Source organism: Rhineura floridana, chromosome 3 (assembly GCF_030035675.1).
Source record: "Rhineura floridana isolate rRhiFlo1 chromosome 3, rRhiFlo1.hap2, whole genome shotgun sequence".
NCBI lineage: Eukaryota > Metazoa > Chordata > Lepidosauria > Squamata > Rhineuridae > Rhineura > Rhineura floridana.
The window spans coordinates 213,493,367-213,517,163 of record NC_084482.1 but is presented as its reverse complement, the minus strand read 5'-3'; the positions used below and the strand labels follow the sequence as shown (position 1 = coordinate 213,517,163).

The 23,797-nt window shown below is 43.9% G+C and overlaps 1 long non-coding RNA gene across 1 annotated transcript; it reads left to right on the top strand.

Annotated features, from left to right (window-relative positions):
• Positions 1-32: 32 nt before the first annotated feature.
• Positions 33-23,248, top strand: LOC133382445 (uncharacterized). Its single transcript, XR_009761969.1, has 2 exons — positions 33-211; positions 22,383-23,248. It is a non-coding gene; the product is annotated as an uncharacterized LOC133382445 (long non-coding RNA).
• The last annotated feature ends 549 nt before the right edge of the window (positions 23,249-23,797 follow it).

The window sequence follows — 23,797 nt, the reverse complement described above, 5'->3', positions numbered from 1 at the left end:
CTATGGGACTCCCAGCGGCCTGGGCTGTGGTTCCAGAGACGCTAATTAGTATGATCTAAGCTGGATGCGTGCAAAGTTTGCACTTTCGGAGGGTGGATCAAGCTGTCGAAGGTCTGAAAGAAAACATATAAAAGTCACTGCCACAGAAGGTCTTCTTAACAGTGTCATTCACCAACTCTTGTCTCCGGAATATCTGCTCTTCCTACTCTAGGTAAGTGTATGTATATATACACATTCCCACCGTGGGAATCTCTTTTGTAGAGAGATGCCTATTATTCTGCTGATTCTTAGAGGACAGGAAGGTCATCTGCAAATGAAATTGAAAATATTTGAAAGATTCACAGGTCAAGGATTCAATGGTTTTGATGTTGTAGTTGCCAGGATACATGAAGGAATAACAAACAAGGTGCTGGTGTTGGTGTGCAAAGCCCTACACAGCTTGGGACCAGGTGACTTGAGACCATTTAGATGAACTGGAATTCTCCCCATTCGCTGACAAAAATCATGGACGAATGCAAACTGATGGTCCGCATGCAAAATACAGAGTTTCTGTTAACATAGGGCGAGTATAACATTGTATGTGCAGTGGTGGTGGTGTGGTTGCTCTTTCAGAAACCTAAGGCAGGACCTTAGACCATGATCTGCATGTAAGGTGGTGGTGGAATTCAGAGGAGTGATGTTCTAGGGTATGGATGCTCAGCCAGCTCACGAAGATGTTCAAACTTGAGCTGAGGCAATCATTCTGAGAAGCCGTTTTCTGGAAACATTCTGAGATTTTTCATATAGAGGGATTGAAAATGCTGTCAGTTTTGGTCCTCTGAGTTTCTCATTTTTCCAACCTTACATTTAGTTCTCAACATTTTTGCAGCAATTTTCTATTTCTTAAAAAAAAAAGTCCTCATGGAAATTCTCCTGTATATTAGTGCAAATTTCTCCTAATGAGCACATTTTAATTTATTTATTTATTTATTTATTTATTATTTGGTTGATATTCCGCCCTTCCTCCCAGCAGGAACTCATATGTAATTTTGACTCATATATTTATTTATTTGCACACTTTCCCCTAACAGAACCATTTTCAGAGGACCAAAACTTAACACTTATCTGAGCAAAGGAACACTAACACTGGAAAACATGCCAAACGACTGAGCGTCAGAAATGAAAATGTTGTAAACATCCCTTCCCCTCAAAAAAAGTGGGGCATGAGGGCAAAAGGTGGTAGGAGAGTGCGGGGGAGGGCTAAGGCACTGTCTTGTTTTAATAATGTGAAACTCTAGCACACTATACATTCAAAAATGTTGACTTTGATTGAGAATTTCAGTCAGAGCTTGGAAGATTACTTCTAAAAAGTAATAAATTACAGTTACAATTACTTGGCCCCAAAAAGTAGTAATTGCCGTTACAATTACAATTGCTCTGAAAGTAACTGATTACTTTACTTTTTCTCAAAAGTAATCACTACAATTACATTTCAGTTACTTTTTTAAAAAAACTCCTACAAGGTGCTGGCCTTGGCTGCTGCACATCTAAGAAGCCTAAAACAATATTAAAAATAAACACACACACAGGGGGTAGTAGAATTAAAAAAATTATCCATAAGATTAACATAATGGCATAACAGAATCTCACATCCCCCCAAGCAATGGAGATACCCCAACTCTTGAAATCAAATTTTACACTTGAAATGCTTTTATAATATGTTTCTGTTATGTCTCAAAAGAACAAGATGCTCAAAGAGCATGTCAGACAAGGAATGTCTTTTTACAGTCATTACGTTGCCACCAGTACTGAACAGGCGTACTACTGCGGCGCTTGAAGGCATGCCTGTGTTGTGCTGCAAAAAACACCGCAGCACACGTGGAAAGCCATGGAGTGATGACACTTCCCTGCTGGGAGACCTCAGGTACCTCACCAGTTCCTCCTCAGCAGTGTGCACTGCTGACTTCTTGCAGAAAGTTAAAGAAATCATCTTCTAAGTCATCTCCTTCCTGGTCTTTATCTGAAGACTGATCACTGTCCTCATTAAGTACACCCATCTTTATTTCAGCTTTCAGCAAGGCTTCCATTGTGTATCTAAGAAAGAGAGAGGATATGTTAACACATATATGTTAGGAAACCATCATCTGCTCTTCATTTCCTGATGCTTGTCATGTCCCCTGGTTCAGGGTCCAGCCTGAGCCTGTGGATGATGACATGGAAGGTAGGAAGGTGACCAAGTCACCACACTCATGGGGCAGCACAGCAGACCCTTAAGGATTACCTGCAGCAACCCAAGGTTGTGATGAGGAGCCCCAGGAAGAAAAGGACCAGCCCCTGCCTGCCACCTTAAGCCCTCTGATGCCTCCCTTGAGACAACATTTCCCTTGGAGTAATCCACCCAAAGGGCTTCCCTAATGTTTTTACTTGTTGGTATGGGTGGTGGCCTGACACGATTCCAGCCAATCTAGTTTGAAGCGAGGGTGTAGGCAGGCTGCCAGAAGAAGCCTCTTGTCCTCCCAGATAGCTGCAAACCGCTTTCTTAGGGCTTCGCGCACACCTCTCAGCAGCTGAAAACAGTATGTGTACCTCTCAGGTTTGTTTTCCAGTCCTTCTAACTTGTGGTCCAGATTGCAGAGCGTTGGTAGCAAATACCCCATGAACATGCCGTTCTCCCGTTGCAGGATATCTAGGGACTGGGCTAGTGGCTCCATAATCTCTGTGTATTCCTGTACCACTTCAATCTCAGCAGCTGTGATCCTGGACAAGGAGCAGCGGTCCATTATGGCATGCATTTTTAGTGGCACAGTTGACAGGAGCTCATGTAGTTGCTTCAACACATCAAAGGTGGAATTCCACCTGGTCTTATTCGGTACCTTCAGATACACACCACATTGCGCATGGATATACTCAGCAATCTGGGCTGACTGGTTCTGCTTGGACCACAACTTGCTGCACTTTCCCATCAAGGAACGAAACTGTTTCTTGAAAGGACCAAGAAGACTACTTTTGGAGGAGTCAGAAAGCATGGCCTCTATGTCTTGTGTTGCCACAAGGTTGAGGGTGTGGCTAGCACATCTCTGGTGTGGTGGTAAAACAAAATCCTCTCCTGAGTCTGCAGCTTCTTCCTCTGCCTCAGGTCCTGTGTCCAGGATCTCACAGATAGGCACAAACTCCACCTCAGCCTCCTCCTCCTCCTGGTTATCACCATCATCGTCACTGGTGCCTGCAGCTTCCACTGGTTCTTTGGCCATGAAAACTCTGAACGCTTTCACAAAGTTGGAGCCATTGTCTGTAGTAGTGCACATAACTTTGTTGTGGATCCTGTACTGCACATGTACATCATGCAGTGCTTTTGAAAGGACATCGTATGTATGGCGCCCCTTCAGACGCTTACAAGCCAAGGCCCCGACCTCACGTTTCAGGGTAGTTGGGTTGATCCAGTGGGCTGTTACCCCAAAGTAACTCTTCTTGCCATTGGTCCAACAATCTGCAGTGGTTGCTATATATGCCACAGCACCCATTCGGTTTGCAAGAGTTTCTCTCATGTGGCATGCTCTCTTCTCAATTCTGTCTCTCAGAGTCTTGGCACATATGATGGTGAGATCTTTGGGGAGTCCAATGCAAACCAGATTAATGAGTGATGGTTTGTCCACAGTCTGAAGAGGTAATGTCTCCTCTACAATGAAATCAATGATTCTCCTGTCGAGATTGCTCTGGGTGACAGGCTCCCTGCCAGATCCCCACCTCTCAAGGGTTGTCTGCTGCTGCTTCAGCATTTTGGGAGGAGGGGTGTCATGCATTGGTTCAGGAAGGCCACGTCTCCTTGCCTTTATTGCTTCTTCAATTGCTCTCAGCTTCTCAGGGTGTGCCCTCTGAGGAAGAAGAACAAAGCATGAATCCAAGAAAAAATGGAAGAGGAACTTCACAATTTAAACATAAATAGACAATGGACACTCTTTGAGGACCAGCATGACAAAGGCTTACCTCAAAATGTTTCTTCACATTGGATGAGGAGGAAACAGCTGATCTCAGATTTTTGATCCTTGGAAGGCAGTAATTGCATCGTACCACAACATTTTTCCCACTCTGGCTCACAAATGTACAAGCTTTCTCAAAGCCAAACCATGGTACTTGCTGTTCTGCAGATGTGGCTGTGGGCAACTGGCACTGCTTCATGCCCTCCTCCTCCTCATGCACAGGGCCTCCTTTCTGAACCTCACTTTCTAGTTTTGCCTCCTCAGGATCAACAAGCTGTGACTCAAGTAGCCGCACTAACTGACTGCTGCTCTCAGCAGCAAAACCTGCAACAGGCGTCTCTGTAATAAACAAGAGATAATGCTCCTATATGGGTGAACTTCAGCTGTGATGTGCCCCCATCTCTTCCTCATGCTGCAAGATCCCCCAGTCAGAGTGGAAGTAAGCAGGTTGATAGCACAATTAAAAGAGATCCTATTTGCATCAGTTTTGCTCACTGAATAACCCTGCCTGGACCAGTCTAACCTACTATCTCACAGGGTTGTTGTGAGAACAAAATGAGACTAGGGTTCAAATCCCCACATAGCCATGAAGCTCACTGGGTGACCTTGGGCCAGTCACTGCCTCTCAGCCTCATGAAAACCCTATTCATAGGGTCACCATAAGTTGGAATCAACTTGAAGGTGGTACATATATTTTTTATTTTGAATATGATGATTATGATAATAAATATGCAGCATTTCAAATTAATTCTGTATGAGAAGCATTCCATGCCAAGCTTGGAAAACCAAGGATGAGGTATAAAATGTAGACAAAAATACTTTTGACAAAATGCCGTTTATCTTTTATATCTATATCTATAATTAGCAAATACAGCTGAATGATGTATGTAAAGTATTTTTTCTTTCCCTTTTCTTTTTTATTAATATTTTAGTACTACTGCTAAAGTTCTGATGAAAGAATAAAGCATTCATTAGCCAAATTCAAATGACAATGGGGTTTACAGGAGTTGTCTCTCTCTGGGACTGGGAATCTCTCTCTTTCTCACAGAACATGAGTTTGAGAGCTGGGGGACTGAGAGGAGGAGCTGCAAGGACCCTACTTCTCACCTCATCTCTGCCAAGAACAAAAAAATCAGCCTTAAGCCATTTCTTATACGCCTAATGATGTTTTTTTATTATTATTATTATTATTATTATTACTGAGACAGTTTTTGTCCCACATACAATTCAGTCTTGTGATTAAACAGGACAAAAATACAAATAAAATGAAAGATGGAGTTCAAATAAATATACAATAAAAAGCTAGCCGGCATTTTAAAAGGCAGGAGTGCTCTGTCTGGATAAATACAGCACACATGTATGCATGGGAACAAGGGGGAGAGTTCAAAAAGGGGGGAAGGAAGCGTAGAGCTTGGAAAAGTTAATTTTTTGAACTACAGCTCCCATCAGCCTAATCCAGTGGCCACGTTGCCCAGGGCTGATGGGAGTTGTAGTTCAAAAAAGTAACTTTTCCAAGCTCTAGGCCGAAGTTCCTACTCTGCTCTGAGTAGGCAGAAGGTGCTGCGGGGGGGGGCACACACACACACACACACACACAAATCATTGTCACTCACCTCCACAGCTCTTCGTCATTCTGCTGCTGCCTTCTCCTCCATTGTCCTTGCCCTGGCTTTTTCCTCCGGCGTCCATTTTGTCCTCTCAGCCTATTCACCTCTTCCCTCGTGCATCCTAACACAGATCACGAGGGAAGAGAGAGTCTGCGCAGAGGTCCAATCAGTGCGAGGCACATGTCTTGTGTTCACCAATCACAGCCAGGAGCTGACTTCCCCTTGTTCCCGCCCCCAAGTAACGTGCAACCTAACGTGGAAACGTTAGAGTTGCAGCTGAAAAGTAGGGAAATTACTAGTCGTTCCGTTACTTGCCAAATGTAATGGAATTACCCACTCGTTACTTAAAATTGTAACGAATTATAAGTAACTCGTTAAATATAACGAGTTACTTCCAAGCTCTGATTTCAGTTTATATTTTATATTCTTTGTAAAGCATTTAGAGGGATTTCCCTCCTTCATATCATTCAGTACTACTAAATGTCTAGGAGTACACCTCCATCTCTGCACAAGATTTGTGGGAGGTCTCCATTGGATGGGGAAGACTTAAATCCAGTAGCACTTGGTGGGACAGAGTGACGTGCCATTGCTCACTTGGCTTCCTACATGGAGCCACTGCTGCTAACTGAGAGATTCAGACGTGGTGGAAGTTCAGTGATGGCACAGTGCCACTCTCCCTCTTGGTTAAGGATAGCAACAGCCTCCTGGCAACGTCCTGATATCGACATCCACAGTTGGCATTTTAAGGTCTTTCTAGATGAACATTTACTTTTCATGAAACTATATATCTAAAGTGCTTCAGAGTGTCATTCAGCATCTTGAAATGGTACACCAACAATGGCATAACTTCAAGGGAAAGAATGTCACTTTTTCCAATTAAAATACTATAATTTAGGTTGTTAATTACAGCAGACAGGTTGATGCTGTATCCTGTCCCAATCTTGTCATGGGCTGGATTTACAATGTGCTCTTAAAATTATAATGATCCGGATGTTTTCTCAGAGCAGTGCTAACGCAATATATGGAAGTCGGGAAACAGTATAAATGCTCTCACCATTTCAGCTATTTCCACCAGTGTCTTTTGGCTTGCTGCAGTTTTTGGGGCTCATCTTTTCCTGCTGTTGGTAAGTTGTCTTTACATAAATGCTTTGTGAGAAGAGGGTGGGAAGGTACTCTGTGCCTCTGGAGCATATTTGCTTGGGATTTTGGTATTTGAAACTGAATTTGGGAAGAGGCAAATGAGAAAACTAGGGTATTTTGAGATTCGACTCACATATTAGGTGTGACCCACCGAGAAAACGGAAGAACATGCTGATCACTGGAACAGTGTGATGCACTTGATTCAACCTGGGTGTGCGACCTGATCCAGTGGCATCAAGTCCATTATTAGCAATGGGCATCCCTACTTAGATCAAGCTCCATTCAACTCAATGAGGTTTGCTTCTGAGTAGGCATAGGTAGGATTTCACTGCCAGTCTAGGAATATCTGCAAGGGATATGCAACCTTCCCTCATGCAGGCACAAGGCGGTCCAGATTGCATCTTCCAAACAACAAGCAAAGGTAAAAGAGTGTTGTATTAGGAGGTTGTTTCTGCTCTACAAAAAAAAAGGAGTTGCTGGAAGTGGGGCAAGAGCAAATCCTGTTTGGGTTCTTTTGTTTGTATTCCAGAAGGAAGAGAGAGTTAGGGTCCTCCAGGTGGCTAGACTTGCCTACCAACAGTCTGGGGGATCTCAACAGTACACCCGGGACCACCTCCGTCAGCTCAGCTAGGGAGACTGTTGGGCAGCGGGGTGGGCGGTACACCAACAGAATCCCCAGTCTGTCCCGCTAACCCAACACAAGAGTATAACATTTGATGTGCAGTGATGGTGCTGTGATTGCTCTTTCAGAAACCAAGGCAGGATCTTATACTATGATCAGCATATATGTGATGATAGAATTCAGAGGAATGGTGTTCCAGGGTATGGAGTGCTCAGCTAGCTAAGATGTTCAAACTTGAGCTGAGGGGGGGAAAAACCTGAGAAAGTATTTTCTGGAAACATTCTGAGATTTGTCATATATAGGGATTGAAGATTCTGTCAATGATGGTCCTCTGAGTTTCTCATTTTTCTAATCTTACATTTAGTTCACAACAGTTCTGCAGCAATTTTCCATTTTTTTAAGAAAAAATCCTCATGGAAAGACGTCTTGGTCTTTTGCATTCGATGACTCAGGGATATTCCAGGACCTGCAGGTGACGTTCTGTTTAACATAAGAACATAAGAAGAGCCTGCTGGATCAGGCCAGTGGCCCATCTAGTCCAGCACCCTGTTCTCACAGTGGCCAACCAGGTGCCTGGGGAAAGCCCGCAAGCAGGAGCTGAGTGCAAGAACATTCTCCCCTCCTGAGGCTTCCGGCAACTGGTTTTCAGAAGCATGCTGCCTCTGACTAGGGTGGCAGAGCACAGCCATCATGGCTAGTAGCCATTGATAGCCCTGTCCTCCATGAATTTGTCTAATCTTCTTTTAAAGCCATCCAAGCTGGTGGCCATTACTGCATCTTGTGGGAGCAAATTCCATAGTTTAACTATGCGCTGAGTAAAGAAGTACTTCCTTTTGTCTGTCCTGAATCTTCCAACATTCAGCTTCTTTGAATGTCCACGAGTTCTAGTATTATGAGAGAGGGAGAAGAACTTTTCTCTATCCACTTTCTCAATGCCATGCATAATTTTATACACTTCTATCATGTCTCCTCTGACCCGCCTTTTCTCTAAACTAAAAAGCCCCAAATGCTGCAACCTTTCCTCGTAAGGGAGTCGCTCCATCCCCTTGATCATTCTGGTTGCCCTCTTCTGAACCTTTTCCAACTCTATAATATCCTTTTTGAGATGAGGCGACCAGAACTGTACACAGTATTCCAAATGCGGCCGCACCATAGATTTATACAACGGCATTATGATATCGGCTGTTTTATTTTCAATACCTTTCCTAATTATCGCTAGCATGGAATTTGCCTTTTTCACAGCTGCCGCACACTGGGTCGACATTTTCATCGTGCTGTCCACTACAACCCCGAGGTCTCTCTCCTGGTCGGTCACCGCCAGTTCAGACCCCATGAGCGTATATGTGAAATTCAGATTTTTTGCTCCAATATGCATAATTTTACACTTGTTTATATTGAATTGCATTTGCCATTTTTCTGCCCATTCACTCAGTTTGGAGAGGTCTTTTTGGAGCTCTTCGCAATCCCTTTTTGTTTTAACAACCCTGAACAATTTAGTGTCGTCAGCAAACTTGGCCACTTCACTGCTCACTCCTAATTCTAGGTCATTAATGAACAAGTTGAAAAGTACAGGTCCCAATACCGATCCTTGAGGGACTCCACTTTCTACAGCCCTCCATTGGGAGAATTGTCCGTTGATTCCTACTCTCTGCTTTCTGCTTCTTAACCAATTCCTTATCCACAAGAGGACCTCTCCTCTTATTCCATGACTGCTAAGCTTCCTCAGAAGCCTTTGGTGAGGTACCTTGTCAAATGCTTTTTGAAAGTCTAAGTACACTATGTCCACTGGATCACCTCTATCTGTATGCTTGTTGACACTCTCAAAGAATTCTAATAGGTTACTGAGACAGGACTTTCCCTTGCAGAAGCCATGCTGGCTCTGCTTCAGCAAGGCTTGTTCTTCTATGTGCTTAGTTAATCTAGCTTTAATTATACTTTCTACCAGTTTTCCAGGGACAGAAGTTAAGCTAACTGGCCTGTAATTTCCGGGATCCCCTCTGGATCCCTTTTTGAAGATTGGCGTTACATTTGCCACTTTCCAGTCCTCAGGCACGGAGGAGGACCCAAGGGACAAGTTACATATTTTAGTTAGCAGATCAGCAATTTCACCTTTGAGTTCTTTGAGAACTCTCGGGTGGATGCCATCTGGGCCCGGTGATTTGTCAGTTTTTATATTGTCCATTAAGCCTAGAACTTCCTCTCTCGTTACCACTATTTGTCTCAGTTCCTCAGAATCCCTTCCTGCAAATGTTAGTTCAGGTTCAGGGATCTGCCCTATATCTTCCACTGTGAAGACAGATGCAAAGAATTCATTTAGCTTCTCTGCAATCTCCTTATCGTTCTTTAGTACACCTTTGACTCCCTTATCATCCAAGGGTCCAATTGTCTCCCTAGATGGTCTCCTGCTTTGAATGTATTTATAGAATTTTTTGTTGTTGGTTTTTATGTTCTTAGCAATGTGCTCCTCAAAATCTTTTTTAGCATCCCTTATTGTCTTCTTGCATTTCTTTTGCCAGAGTTTATGTTCTTTTTTATTTTCTTCATTCGGACAAGACTTCCATTTTCTGAAGGAAGACTTTTTGCCTCTAAGAGCTTCCTTGACTTTGCTCGTTAACCATGCTGGCATCTCCTTGGCCCTGGCGGTACCTTTTCTGATCTGTGGTGTGCACTCCAGTTGAGCTTCTAATATAGTGTTTTTAAACAACTTCCAAGCATTTTCGAGTGATGTGACCCTCTGGACTTTGTTTTTCAGCTTTCTTTTTACCAATCCCCTCATTTTTGTGAAGTTTCCTCTTTTGAAGTCAAATGTGACCGTCTTGGATTTTCTTGGCAATTGGCCAGTTACATGTATGTTTAATTTAATAGCACTGTGGTCACTGCTCCCAATCGGTTCAACAACACTTACATCTCGCACCAGGTCCCGGTCCCACTGAGGATTAAGTCCAGGGTTGCCGTCCCTCTGGTCGGTTCCATGACCAACTGATCTAGGGAATAGTCATTTAGAATATCTAGAAACTTTGCTTCTTTGTCATGACTGGAACACATATGCAGCCAGTCTATGTCCGGGTAGTTGAAGTCACCCATTACTACCACATTTCCTAGTTTGGATGCTTCCTCAATTTCATATCTCATCTCAAGGTCTCCCTGAGCATTTTGATCAGGGGGACGATAGATCGTTCCCAGTATTAAGTCCCTCCTGGGGCACGGTATCACCACCCACAACGATTCTGTGGAGGAGTCTGCCTCTTTTGGGGTTTCGAGCTTGCTGGATTCAATGCCTTCTTTCACGTATAGAGCGACTCCGCCACCAATACGTCCTTCCCTGTCCTTCCGATATAGTTTATATCCAGGGATAACTGTATCCCACTGGCTTTCTCCATTCCACCAGGTCTCGGTTATGCTCACTATATCAATGCTCTTCTCTAAGACCAAGCACTCCAGTTCTCCCATCTTGGTTCGGAGGCTCCTAGCATTAGCGTACAGGCACTTGTAAGCAGTGTCTCTCTTCAAGTGTCTTTGGCACTTGTGGTTAGGCCTGTGGTAATTTTGCTCTTCTGAATTTATATCCTGTGCCCCTGCTCTCACAATGCCTACTTCTAGGCCTACCCCTTTTAAAATTTCATCATTTCTTTGGTCTTTATCCCAGGGGGGAGGTTTATTCCAAACCGGACCTTTCTCAGCTCCTGTCGGGTTTCCCCCCTCAGTTAGTTTAAAAGCTGCTCTGCTACCTTTTAATTTTAAGTGCCAGCAGTTTGGTTCCATTCTGGTTCAAGTGGAGCCCGTCCCTTTTGTACAGGCCCGGCTTGTCCCAAAATGTTCCCCAGTGCCTAACAAATCCGAACCCTTCCACCCGACACCATCGTCTCATCCACGCATTGAGACTGCGAAGCTGGGCCTGTCTGGCTGGTCCTGTGCGTGGAACTGGTAGCATTTCAGAGAAAGCCACCTTGGAGGTCCTGGCTTTCAGCATCCTACCTAGCAACCTAAATTTTGCTTCCAGGACCTCACGGCTGCATTTCCCCATGTCGTTGGTGCCAACGTGCACCACGACCACTGACTCCTTCCCAGCACTGTGTACCAAACTATCTAAACGACGGGCGATATCCGCAACCTTCGCACCAGGCAGGCAAAACACCTTGCGGTCTACACGCCCATCACACACCCCACTGTCTATGTTCCTAATGGTCGAATCACCCACTACAAGGATCCCTCCACCCCCTGGAGATATATCCTCGGCACAAGAGGATAGCTGCTCATCCCCCAAGGAATGGGTCCCTTCTAAGGGATCGTTTCCCTCTTCCTCAGCTGGATGCTCTCCTTCCCCGAGACCATCGTTGTCCATGATAGCAGGAGAGCTATCATCGTTGGAGTGGGACACAGCTATAACGTCCCTGAAGGCCTCCTCCACACACCTCTCTGCCTCTCTCAGCTTTTCCAGGTCCGCCACCTTGGCCTCAAGGAAATGAAGTCGTTCCCGGAGAGCCAGGAGCTCATTGCACCGAGAGCACACCCACGACTTCTGTCCAACAGGCAGATAGTCGTACATGCTGCAGGCGGTGCAAAACACTGGAAAGCCCCCACACCCCTGTTGGCTTCTTACCTGCATAGTTTTGTTTAAGGTTTATTACGTCAATGGGTTGGAGACTGCGGTTTAGTTGAGGTCAGGGAACAGACGGGCAGAGTGGGGGGCCCTGGCCTCCTCGCCCTGCTGCCGAACTCGCTCTGCTGCTTAACTCGCCTTGACGCTTTGTCAGCTGGGGCCTTGATGCTTTAGCAAGGACTGAGCTGACTCTCTCCCTGTATGTGTCGGTGGAGTTTCCTTTTCCCCCTTCTCTCCGACTGGAATTTAGCCTTGTTTACAGTGTCTCCTGAAGCTTTCCTGCTAGGGTGGTGTTGAAAACTAGCTTTCTATAGGCTTCCTTCTCCTAGGATCTGTCTCCTAAGATATAGGTTCTTTCAGGATTTGGCTCCTAGCTCAGGGTGACCTTGGGCTGCCCTTATTACTTATTGCTCTGAGCTGTTTTACTTCAATTAAATAATGGAATAAATGGGAGCTACTTACCCTCTTTTCGCTCTGCTGCTTAACTCGCCTTGATGCTTTGTCAGCTGGGGCCTTGATGCTTCATCAGCTGGGGCTCCCTCTAGCTCGTGGAGCAGGCTCCCTCGCTAGGGTGCTCTGACTTTATATGTGTGGCTGGTTCCTCCCAGCTACTGCTGCCAGCCAGTGATGTGTTACTTGAGGCTGATGGCTCAACTATCAGCTGGGGCTTACCTCTTTAGGATTATCTCAGACTTCCTTCCTTTGAAGGCAGGAAGGCAGGCTTCCTTCCTGAGCAAGGGGCAGGGCTGTTTAAGCTTTTGGTTGCTTTTAATCTAAGCAAGGGGCTGCACCTTCCAGGCAAGTCTTTTTTGTTTGTTGTTTTCCCACCTAGAACAGCCTGACCTTTATTTAACCTAGGGAAACAGAGCTTGTGGTTGTGTTTCAGGAAGGCTGAAGCTGCCCTTTTTAGCAAGGACTGAGCTGACTCTCTCCCTGTATGTGTCGGTGGAGTTTCCTTTTCCCCCTTCTCTCCGACTGGAATTTAGCCTTGTTTACAGTGTCCCCTGAAGCTTTCCTGCTAGGGTGGTGTTGAAAACTAGCTTTCTATAGGCTTCCTTCTCCTAGGATCTGTCTCCTAAGATATAGGTTCTTTTAGGATTTGGCTCCTAGCTCAGGGTGATCTTGGGCTTGATGTAACATGTTCTGCTTGTCCTATTGCTTTTGAAGGTAGCTGTCTCCCTGAGGGACATACAGGTGATACAGCGTTTGCAGTGACAAGGAAGAAACCCAGGATTGCTGAGAGGTGGCTTCGTATATATAGATGTGTGTCGTTCCCACTGAACTCTGTGGGAATCACTTTTGAAGAGACATGCATATTATTCTGCTGACTCTTAGAGGACAGGAAGGTCATGTGCAAATGAAATTGAAAATATTTCAAACCCAGTTCAAAGATTCATGGGTCAAGGGTTCAATGGTTTTGATGCTGTAGTTGCCAGGATACATGAAGAAATTAAAAGCAAGGTGCTGGTTTTGGTGTACGGAGCCCTACACAACTTGGGACAAGGTTACTTGAAAGGTCATCTTACCCCTTACATATCCTGTTGATCACTGCGCTCTGCAGGTGAGGGCCTCCTGCAGACACCAAGTTATCCAAAGGTCCACTCTGCACAATATAGGAAGTGGACCTTGAGTGTAGTGGCACCGACGCTTTGGAATTCCCTCCCCTTAAATATTATACAGACTCCATCTCTGTTGTCTTTTCAGTGCCTACTGAAGATCTTCATCTTTCAACAAGCCTTTTAAGTAGAGACCTTATCCCAGTCTGTGTCTGTGTTGGAAATGCTTTTAAAATTGTTTTTATAGATAGTTACTTCTTTTTTAAAATATATTTTAATATGATTTTATTATATATTGTTTTTGAGATGTTTTCAGTGTTTTTTGTGTGTGTTCTGTCTATTGTTTGCTTTCCTCGGCTCTCTCTGGAAGGCAGAGGTAGAAAATTTAACAATAATAATTTCTTGAGAAATAATGAACAGGTTTGATGAACCCTTTGGAATAGGATGGTGGTGACTTTCAAATATGCAGGTTATTGAAACTAGAGGATAATTTCAGCTGTTCTGCATTTGAGACCATTGAAGATGAACTGGAATTTTCCACATTTGGTGACAAGAACCATTGACAAATGCATACAGAATGTTTGTATGCAAAATACTGAGTTTGTGTTAATATTGGGTGAGTATAACTATTTATGTGCAGTGATGGTGCTGAGATTGCTCTTTCAGAAACTCAAGGCAGGATGTTATACTATGATCCCTTCATGGAATCCATCCATCTCTTGTTTGGCCTTCCTCTTTCTACTCTCTTCTGTTTTTCCCACCATTACTGTCTTTCCTAGTGAATCACGTCTTCTCATTATGTGTCCAAAGTATGATAACCTCAGTTGCATCATTTTAGCTTCTAGTGATAGCACAGGTTTAATTTGTTCTAACACCCAATTCTTTATCTTTTTTGCAGTCCATAATATGCACAAAGCTCTCCTCCAACACCACATTTCAAATGGGTTGAATTTTTTCTTATCTGCTTTTTTCACAGTCCAACTCTCACATCCATACATAAAAATTGGGAATGACATGGTCTAAATAATCCTGACTTGTTCAGTGATACATCTTTGCATATCAGGACCTTTTCTAGTTCTCTCATAGCAGCCCTCCCCAGTCCTAGCTTAATCCTGATTTCTGATAGAAATTTCTCATTACATAGGTAGTCCATATTTTTTCTGTACATCAGAATCCATGTTCTTAATAATATATTCCCGTGGTCATATATGAGACTATAAATCCTATGTTCCCATGGTCATTCTTGTGTCTCCTTTCAATTATTTCAAGCAACACCTTTCCAATATTGTTATATTGTGGTGTTTTTCTGAAAAAAACCCTCAAATAAATAATTTTAAGATGCTTCCCCTCCAAAAATAATTTCTGTACTTTCCCATTTATTTTTATAGAAAGTTGAATTGTGCATCGGTGTCCTATTCCAGATTTCACACCCTAATTCCCTTCTATTCTGGTGTGTCAATGCACAATTAAAAACAAATTTTCACATGGGAGTCTGATTAGATGTCAGCATTAACCTTCCTAACCAATTTCTTTAGCTGTTACAAATGAACTCACACCCAAGTAAGTTGATTCAGTCTCACACCAGCCCTTCTAAGATGTCCACCACTTGAATGTCACCAATTCTCTGAAGACTTTCTTCAGTAGCTAACACTCTCTCCTTTCATGCTGATTAGCTCCTACAGCGTTTGTTGATGTGGGAGAAGGCATGAACAAGGATCTCATTCTCAACCCAGCAGCAAAAAAGGGGCAGAGGGAGGGGTGTGGCTGTGACTATCATGCAGGGACCCGGCCGTTCCGAATTTGCCACTACACTACTGGATGAGTGGATTAACAAGCCATGACATGATTCTCACTTGTGGTTAGGGTTGCATCCCAGGGTCAAGGGTAGCTCATGTGAATGGTCTTCCACCATTATAAATTTTTGCAAAGATATGCAAGCAAGTCAGTCCTTGCCTGGAAACTGGAAGCATCATCACTTTTGCAGGCCTGAAGAATATTCAGAGCTCTATGAAGGGATGACAAGGGGACATTCTCTGCATTTTGGTAACATATCAGTGTTTTACTTCTGTTTGTATGATATTCTAAACTGTTTTTAGAGCTTCTGTTTGCCACTTTCTGACCAGAGTGGATTAAGCACGACAAATTTCAACTAGATCCATGGTTTTCATGGAAGGAATATTTATTCATGTATTTATTTATTTTTTTAAAAAAAGAGGAAAAGTTTCTAGCAGTTCCTCCAGGAGAGGGTGAAAAGTGCAGACATGGTCGTCTCTCAGAGATTCTGGAGACAAGAGTTGGTGAATAACAGTGTTAAGAAGATCTTCTGGGGCAGAGATTTTGATATGTTTTCTTTCAGACCTTCGGCAGCTTGATCCACCCTCCCAAAGAGCAAACTTTGCATGCATCCAGCTTAGTTCATACTAATTAGCATCTCTGCAATCACAGCCCAGGTTGCTGGGAGTCCCATAGATTGGGTTCCAAGAACATTCCCTTTCATTTTGATCTAAGAGATAAGTACCTTTTGTCTTCTATTTCATTTTGGGAGTCTCGGCGTTCTCGTCAATGACTTTTGAGCATCATTCATGTTGTCCTTGCTGCTTCAGAGCCATAACAACTGCTGGATGACTGCAAAGTTTCACGTGGAGGGTGTGGTGTTTGCCAACTCAGCCTTGTCCGGGTCCATGTCTCTGCAGAGTGCAGACATACTTGGCATCTCCTTAAGGCTTTGCTCTTATGGTTTAACACCGCAGCAATCTTAGGGGCTAACAAAGCAAGAGTTCTCATAAAAGAGCACCTCTATGACATTGAACAACAAAGCAATTTGGCTGCTATAAGAAATTTCTGCCCATAGTGTAACAGTTTTCCGCTTAGTCATCTGAATTCACTGGGACCGTATTTACAAAATTAATGAATGAATTAAATGTAAAAGAGCTTTTCCTAGAGCAAGATTGAACAGATTATCATCAGTCATATTAAAAGGGCGTTGTAGAAGAATTCCACTGTAAAATGGTGTATGCCCATGTAGAGTTGGTAGTGTTGGAACAGTAGCCCATGTAATGGTATTCTGTCCTTTCCTTAGAGATTTGAGAAGTGAGCTGATTACTCCACTGTTATTGTTACTTTTGATAGCCTAACTCCATTTTGGTTCAAGTGGAACCCAGGAGGTTCAAGGTCGGGAACTATAACTCCCACCCCCACTCTCTCTCTCTCTCTCTCTCACACACACACACAGAATGGTATGGGTGGTTATGTGTTCCAGAGGTGTTGTGCAAAGAACAACAAGGGAGCGTTAAGAAACAAAAATTAACTAAGAGCGACTGGATAAATGTTCTCCTTGGCAGAGTTCCCTCCAGCACAGTAGAATAGTCCTATTGTCCAAAGAAAGTAGCCTAAGTTTTTCAGGGTCAGCAAGAGACATACACACACACACACACACCACAAACTCACCAGATGCTCAGACCCCTCCATGGCAGGAGGGGAAGAGAGAAAAAGTATTTTTAAGACGGAGGCTTGAATCTAGGAAAAGAAGCTGAGAAGGAGAGGAGAAGGGGGGGCAATGGTGGTCTGCGCTCCGACACGTATAGCCACACTCTAAAACAACACTCTCAAGGCAGGACTGCAGGGAGAGATCCGAGGAGAGAGTCAGGGTCTCGGTGCAAACCTTGAGAATAAGAGATTTTTTCATGGTTTTGGTTCAGAGGTCTTATACCTCTCTCCAGCTGCATTCATCTGCCCATTCCGGGTCTAGGATAGGTCTTCTCTCCCAGGGCGGGTTCTAAAGAGCGGCCAGGTTGGGCACTGGCCCGAGGGCCCTGGATCTACAGGAGCCCCTGAGCAGTCCTTGAGGGGCTCTCTGCTCCCCTTCCGTGATCCATGCTCCCCCATGCCCCCCCATGCCCCCCCTTACCTGTCAGCCGGCTTTTTAGCATTGCCCTTAATGAAGATGGTGGCCACAGCTTCCCTAAGGTACTGAAGCCGCTGCCGCCTTCTTAATCGATGGGAGAGATCTGTGCGCATAGCACGCATGTGTGCCATCAACAAAGATGGTGGTGGAGGCTTCATTCCCCGTAGGGAAACCAGGGCCGCCATCTTCAGTAAGGGCAATGGTAAAGACTAGACAGGTAGGGGGCACAGGGTGTGTGTGCGTGCGCACACCCACCCACCCACCGGTGCTCACGACAAGCTGATGCACAAGGGCCCCCGCATGCCTGGAGCCGGCCCTGATCTCTCCTACCTGTCACTCTTTATAGTAATAGGGTTCTTTGATCTGTTTAGTTTAAAGTTATGAATGGGTTAGGATATTAATGATTAATGCTGCCACTCACAAAAGTAACTTTGTAATGCTATCCTTCTCTTTTTCTCAATAAAAGAAAGCTTTGCTTTACTCTGGTGTGGACCTGCATTTGGGGGTTATATATGCACCATTCAGTCACTTTTCAGGGCAACCTGCTTGTTTTTATCCCTAGCAAAAGATCCCCCTCCTCTCAAGGAGGTGTGTTTCATGGGCCATGTGGGTGGCACGTTCACACACTCAGGCTCCCAAGAGCACGTGCCGTAACATTATCCTTCCCAGGGCCTTCAACTAACTTTGATGTGGTTTTACTTGTGCAGACCAAGACCAGAAGGTGCCGGAAATATCTGCAAGATTTTTAGCAGATGCCGTTAGAACAAGATCTTCAATGGTACCTTGATTTTCAATCTGATCTAGGTTGTTTTGTTGTTGTTGTTGTTGATGATGATGGTTTTATTTGTCCATTTCTCTTACAATGATGGATTTTGGATATATCAATCTCACCTGTTGGTATTCACCAGTTCCCTCCGGTATTGGAAGGAAGGTGGGGACATACAGGAGATTATTGAAGAAGTCATGCTAGATGCATGATGGCACAGGGTTCCTGTAACTTGCCAATTAGCGTAAGGGGGAAAAGGGGGGAAATTGGAAGCCTTCTCTTCCTTAGTTTTTAGAGTCCTTGTGATCCAAAATGTTTCGAGCAGAGACAAAGGGAAGGGAAAGTGAACAGGACTAGGGACAGAGCTTGGAAAAGTTACTTTTTTGAACTACAACTCCCATCAGCCCCGGCCAGCAACTTTTCCAAGCTCTGACTAGGAATGGCTGAGAAACTCAACTCAATTCACCTTTAATGCTGAATTTATCAAATTCACATTTTCCAAAATGATATGAGAACTGAAACACGGCCATATTTCAAAATCCCCACTTCTCTGTGTTCTTTTCTATGCAGTCTAACCAACCAGTGTTTTACGAATACCAATTATGTGAAGGGAAACTGTCATCAAAATGAATACATGCAAGAAAATAACATGCAAATATGCATTGTGCGAAGGGAATCTCTTGCAAAATTGTGTACATTAGTGTCAACTGGAGAAATTCACAGGAAAATGTTTGGGAATTTTTGTTACTGTTGAAACCTGGAGAAGTGAATTTAAGACTGGAAAAATGAGAAATGGAGGGAAACATAACTGACAGATTTTTGCATCTCTCTGTACGACACAGTACTACTAAATTTCCAGGAGTACACCTCCATCTCTGCAAAGATTTGTGGGAGGTCTCCATTGGATGGGGAAGACTTAACTCCAGTAGCACTTGGTGGGACAGAGTGACGTGCCATTGCTCACTTGGCTTCCTACATGGAGCCACTGCTGCTAACTGAGAGATTCAGATGTGGTGGAAGTTCAGTGATGGCACAGTGCCACTCTCCCTCTTGGTTAAGGATAGCAACAGCCTCCTGGCAACGTCCTGATATCGACATCCTGAGTTGGCATTTTAAGGACTTCCTACAGGCACATTTATTTTTAATGAAACTATATAGCTAAAGTGTTTTGGAGTGTCATTCAGCATCTTGAAATGGTACACCAGCAATGGGATATAATCAAAGAAAAGAATGTCACATTTTCCTATTAAAATACTATCAATTAGGTTGTTAATTACAGCAGACAGGTTGATGCTGTATCCTGTCCCAATCTTGTCTTGGGCTGGATTTCCAGTGTGCTCTTAAGATTTTAATACCTTAATGATCCAAATGTTTTCTAAGAACAGTGCTGATGCAATATATGGAAGTCGGGAAATAGTATAAATGCTCTCACCATTTCAGTTATTTCCACCAGTGTCTTTTGGCGTCCCATGATTTTTGGGGCTCACCTTTTCCTGCTGTTGGTAAATTGTCTTTCATAAATCCTTTCTGAGAAAAGGATGTGAAGGCACTCTGTGCCTCTACATCATATTTGTTTGGAATATTAGATTGGGAAATTGAATTTGGGAAGAGGCAAATGAGAAAACTAGGGTATTTTGAGATTCGACTGACAGACTTGGTGTGGCTCACCGTAAAAATGGAAGAACATGATGATCACTGGAACAGTGTGATATGTTTCATTCTACCTGGGTGTGTGACCTGATCCAGTGGCATCAAATCCGTTGTTAGCAATGGGCATCCCTACCTAGAGCAAGCTCCATTCAGCTCAATGAGGTTTGCTTCTGAGTAGGCATAGGTAGGATTTCACTGTCAATCTAGGAATATCTGCAAGCGATATGGAAGCTTCCTTTATGTGGGCACAGAGCGCTCCAGTTTGCATCTTCCAAACAACAAGCAAAGGAAAATCTTTGATGGTAAAAGAGTGGTGTATTAGGAGGCTGTTTCTGCTCTACAAAATAAAGGAGTTGCTGGATGTGGGGCAAGAGCAACTCCTGTTTGGGTTCTTTTGTTTGTATTCTAGAAGGGAGAGAGAGTTAGGGTCCTGCAGCTGACTAGGTTTGCCTACCTTTACCTGTGCTCTTCTCTACCGAACTTCCTTCCATTCTAAACTGATATACTCAGGGAAGCTGACCTGCCCCTCCTTCCTTTGTCTTCTTCTTCTTCTTCTGTTCGAGGAGAGAGGAGACAACTTTGACTTTGCTCTCTCTCCTGAGCCATGAGGGCAATACCCAAGTCTGGGCATTGCACCTCCAATTTAGTTAGTTAGTTAGAACTAGGTATACTTTTCCTATCTACTATGCATTTCTATAACGTAGCTTTTTCAATGTGCTAAGTCATATCTCAGTGGTCGAAATGCAGGGTAAAAGCCTGCTATTTACATAAAAACACATACTGGCACACACGCAGCTCAGACCACTGAGGATCACTGCATATATATATTTATATATATATACATATTTCCATCACGGAGTCAACCAAAAATACAGGAGGCATTTTGAAAGGAACCCATCACGGAGAGGCAGCCCTAATCTCTCTGTAAAAGCAAGACATGCTTTGAGACCCCTGCCTTCCTGCCCTTTAGGGATTAGCATTTGCTGACACAATTTAGCCATTTGATATCTCCCTCACCTTCCAATATTAAGCAGGAGGCTTTTTACACTGCCTCAAGATGCAATCTGAAACCCATTCAACCATGCAGTAAGCCCCATTGAATTTAATGTAGGGAAACTTAGTCACCGTGTTCTTGCAGCTACAATGAACACCTGATGGGATTCACATTATTAGCCACAGGTGATGAACACACAGCCAATGGTTCTGCAAAAAGTCATTTCTGACTCGGATTCCAGAGAATGGGGGTTTCCAGAGCAGGTGCTGGAGGGGAGGGAACTGGCCAAAGGGTAGGTGGAGGGAAGCAAGAAAATCAGAGGAAGAGAAGTGAGTTTGCAGGCATGCCCTAGATGAATGGAAAGAGGAGCAGTAGAAATCACCATTGGAGCATGTGTGTTGTGAGGCAGGTATGTGCTGCACCCCCTCCCCTTGCCATAGGACATGAAAATGAAAATGTAAGCATATGATTGTTGCAGGAACAGTGTGATGGATTTGTTTTATCCTTAGTTTATGACCTAATCCAGGGGCAAGAAATTCATGATGACAGGTGGGCATCAGTTCTGTGCACTGCATGCTCTGCAAGAGGAATGGGGTGATTCAAGTGAGGCTTTCACATGTCCGAGTTGGACTGAACCTTTAACAGCGCATCTCCAGCTGGACTCAGATGCCCCCACATTTAAAATGGGAGGTACTGTGTTTCTACCCCCCCCACCCACTTTCCCTTACACAGGTCAGTTGGGGGAGCGATCTCTGCCAGCATGACGAGGATGTCTTCTCACAAGTCCATGCTGGAGAGCAGACTCCACCCGTCAACATTGGAGGTGTGTGAAAGGTGACATCTTTTGGTGACCTTTGCCAACCGCAACCTTCACCACCCCTACTTACTCCCTTTGAATACTGTTGTACAGACTTGAAAAGTATTACATTTTCCATCCAGGAGAACCCCTGTGGGTCTCAATCTGAAATGTCACCAGTTTCCACTCCTGTGATACTTCACACCACACCCTTGCACAGGAAGGAAAAGAGAGGCTCCAACGCTTTACCAATATACCTCCTTGCTCTCCACCACACCGCACCCCCATCCAGTGAATGCCAAAGAGCTCCCTCCTCCAGTGCAATCTTGCCTTGCCCTTGCTGCTGTCTGTTCAGCATAACATAGGAAGCAGACATTTAGTGTGGTGGCACCGACCCTTTGGGATTCCCTTCCCTTAAATATTAGACAGACGCAGTCTCTGTTATATTTTCGGCACCTACTGAAGACCTTCCACTTTCAACAAGCCTTTTACATAGATGCCTTCCTAGTCTGAGTCTGTCTTGGAATTGCTTTTCAAAATATTTTTAAAGCTGGGTATCTTCTTAAAATAAGATTGGATTTGATTAGTTTTTAAAGCTGTTTCAATGTGTTTTTTAAGATGTTTTGTTTTCATATGTTTTAGGGTGCTTTTCGTGTTTTTGTTACTGCCCTGGTCTCCTTCTCGGAGGAAGATCAGGTTATAAATTGAATAATAATGATGAAAATCAAACAAGTATTAAAGTGCACGTCAACATTCACAAGCTTAAATGATTCCACTCCCTTTTCCCCCAGATTTTTTCTCGACTGGAAAGTCATCTATCAACATCAGAGTGATGGAAGTGATCCCATCAGGGAGAATATATGTGCCCTTAAAATTTACAATTCATGAGGATTATCGCTATCCCACTGGACCATACCTGAATCCTCTCCTGTCTGGTCGAGTCCCCATAACAATTTTGGAAGTTGGCACATCCCCATTTCTCCTGAGCAACAAACCGGAGCAGAGATATGGAGGGTCCTCAGGTTTTAGCTTTCCTCAACTTTGGTCTGAAATTCATTTGCCACCACTGATGCAACCATGCTCATTTCTTTACAATCCCGGAACAAGATCACCCCTTCATTGAATGGGAACATGATCATCACAGGAATGGAACAGAACGGTACCCGAATTGCACAAAATAGATTCACAGGTGATGATTGTATGGGTTTTGGTGCCAGAAATGTTGAGCCTCTCCATCCAGATAAACAAGAGCAGACTGGATCATCACATCTGTCACTCATACCTACACCTGCCTGCTCAAAGCACCTCTCAGGTTTCCCTCCAACTCTCTTCGATATGGAGTTTTTTGCTTCCTTTCTTTCAAGCCAACCTGAAGGCATTCTGACCAAAATTCAAGGGATCCCAAATTCACTGCTCATTCTTTGATGTATCTCTGAATATTCCTCAGGTCTGCAAGATTTATGATGCTTCCATTTTCCTGAGAAGCTGTCATTCTCTGTGTACTTATGCCTTGTCTCATTTTACTCCTCATTCATCTGTCATTTCACTCTTCTGCACAAAATGTATTGTTCACCTTTCTGAAGCTGCTCAACATGGAAAGGCTTCCCTGCACTCCTCTTTCCCCTACAATAAACCTCATCTATCTGCATCAAAACGATCTGTTGTGGTCCTCTTATGTTTTACTCCTTCGGGGCAATCAGGTTTAGATTCCGGTTGGGTGAGGATTGCTCAAGATAGAAGTGATTTTAGGAAAGATAGAGCTATCAACACTAAAAGGGTAAAGTCTCAGTGATTGGTCCCTGTTTGAGTAAGGTCTCAAAGTTCAATTCCAGCACCCTTTTCAAAAGGATTAAACATCTGGGTTGAACTCTCCTTCCTCAGATATTACGACCAGAGCTGAGCTTAGTCCAACTATTTCCCCTCAATGTCAAGGTACCTCTCAGGATTGTTGCTGAAATTGGATTGAGGCATCACCATTTCTAGCAAGAGATTCCCTCTAGCATTCTCTAAGCTGATCCTCAATGGATGAATGTGCTTTGACATTGTGTTCCATTATTGCTTGCTTGCTTGCTTGCATTCATATACAGTCCCATAGCTAAGGCTCTCTGGGCAGTTTACAGCAATTAAAAACAATAAGAACAAATACACAACTTTTAAAACACACACAAAACATTAAAAACACTTTCAGTTTCATCTGGAACATTCT